Below are 2500 nucleotides of genomic sequence, written 5' to 3'. Positions count from 1 at the left end.
ATCGGACCAGCACACTGCAGATGTCCACCGCGCTTCGCACCGGGCCGGCGAGGACCCACTTTGGCTGCACGGCGCCGCGCGCAGGGTGCCCCGGCGCGCAGCTGCGCCGCCTGCCGCGTCCGTCGGCCGGCGCGCCTGCCACTGGGCGCCCCCACCAGCCGGCTGTAGCGCGTGCGCCCACGCACCGCGCGGCCAGCACGCCGGGCGGCCCCCCCTCACCGGCCGGGGACAGTCCCACCCACCCACAGCCGCGTATCGCTTCACACCCAGATTCACATTCACGTTCGTTGGTATGGTGGGGACCGCTTCGTAGCTGTACCGATCGTTGCCCTCACAGATGTACCTCCAGCAAGGACAACCGCACCACAACGGGTTACCAGTTGTTCATTTGCGTAACGTCACCAGTAAACGTACACGTCCATCCCCGTTTGCAAAGTCAACTATTATTGCATGCCTGCCTGTCAGGTGTCAAGACACACTACATCCGCTCACATCCACGCAACAAAATGTGCCCGACTAGAGGGCACGTGGAAGGTGCCCCCGTACGTATGCGATGTCCATTGCGCGACCAACTGTCAACCGGCCTCTGTAGCATGTCGCAGATGTGGAACGCGGGGCACCGTGCTATCACATTGTGTGAGAAGAGACTACTACGTCTGCATACACGCGCCACTACATGAACAGACGGCTCATGCTGATCGCCATCCACTGCGTCCATTACTCCCACACGTCTCTATGGCGTACCACACTGCAATGCAGCTGTTATGGGGAGATGACACGTAGCTGTGTACACAACATTCTGAGCGGGTTGCGGTTGGACAATACATTAATGTAACGTGTCATATGCCAATTACAGAGCAGGGTAAGGCACAACTTGGGTTAGGTTAAGGCACAACTTGGGTTAGGTTAAGGCACAACTTGGGTTAGGTTAAGGCACAACTTGGGTTAGGTTAAGGCACAACTTGGGTTAGGTTAAGGCACAACTTGGGTTAGGTTAAGGCACAACTTGGGTTAGGTTAAGGCACAACTTGGGTTAGGTTAAGGCACAACTTGGGTTAGGTTAAGGCACAACTTGGGTTAGGTTAAGGCACAACTTGGGTTAGGTTAAGGCACAACTTGGGTTAGGTTAAGGCACAACTTGGGTTAGGTTAAGGCACAACGTGGGTTAGGTTAAGGCACAACGTGGGTTAGGTTAAGGCACAACGTGGGTTAGGTTAAGGCACAATGTGGGTTAGGTTAAGGCACAATGTGGGTTAGGTTAAGGCACAATGTGGGGGTAGATTGCGGTACAAATTGCATTACATTGCGGTGCAAATTGCATTACATTGCGGTGCAAATTGAGTTACATTGCGGTGCAAATTGAGTTACATTGCGGTGCAAATTGAGTTACATTGCGGTGCAAATTGAGTTACATTGCGGTGCAAATTGAGTTACATTGCGGTGCAAATTGAGTTACATTGCGGTGCAAATTGAGTTACATTGCGGTGCAAATTGAGTTACATTGCGGTGCAAATTGCGTTACATTGCGGTGCAAATTGCGTTACATTGCGGTGCAAATTGCGTTACATTGCGGTGCAAATTGCGTTACATTGCGGTGCAAATTGCGTTACATTGCGGTGCAAATTGCGTTACATTGCGGTGCAAATTGCGTTACATTGCGGTGCAAATTGCGTTACATTGCGGTGCAAATTGCGTTACATTGCGGTGCAAATTGCGTTACATTGCGGTGCAAATTGCGTTACATTGCGGTGCAAATTGAGGTAGGTTAAGGTGCAACACAGGTTAGGTTAAGGTGCAACATAGGTTAGGTTAAGGTGCAAGATGGGTTAGGTTAAGGTGCAAGATGGGTTAGGTTAAGGTGCAAGATGGGTTAGGTTAAGGTGCAAGATGGGTTAGGTTAAGGTGCAAGATGGGTTAGGTTAAGGTGACATAGGTTAGGTTAAGGTGACATAGGTTAGGTTAAGGTGACATAGGTTAGGTTAAGGTGACATAGGTTAGGTTAAGGTGACATAGGTTAGGTTAAGGTGACATAGGTTAGGTTAAGGTGACATAGGTTAGGTTAAGGTGACATAGGTTAGGTTAAGGTACAAACTGGGTTGTGTTATGGTACACATTGCGTTGTAGTACAGTACACGTTAGGTTTGGGTACGGTACACAATGTGGTATGGGATGGCGTGTTGTGGGGGGAGGGGGGGGGGGAGGTTCGTTGATATCGACCGTAGGACGTGGATGCCCGAGGCAGCGTCAGTGTGTCAAAGGAGTTATGTCACGTCGGGATGCGCTTTTCGCCAGTGAGAGGGGGCGAGCCGTGTCTGTGGTTGCGGCAGACCTGTGTGTTTCATTCCTGCCAGTGTGTTTGTGCTGTAAGACGAGGCAGTGTGGTGGTGATGGGTGCACCCCTGTGTAGGACATGTGTGGGTGTTGGTGGCTTCTCTGAGCAATTGTGGTTGTCGGACGAGTGGGGTATTCTGTTTTATGATTGGACCTCCCGGTCTGGTTA

The sequence above is a fragment of the Schistocerca cancellata genome, unplaced genomic scaffold, assembly GCF_023864275.1.
Source record: "Schistocerca cancellata isolate TAMUIC-IGC-003103 unplaced genomic scaffold, iqSchCanc2.1 HiC_scaffold_975, whole genome shotgun sequence".
In the NCBI taxonomy this organism is placed as follows: domain Eukaryota; kingdom Metazoa; phylum Arthropoda; class Insecta; order Orthoptera; family Acrididae; genus Schistocerca; species Schistocerca cancellata.
This window is presented reverse-complemented; position numbering follows the sequence as displayed.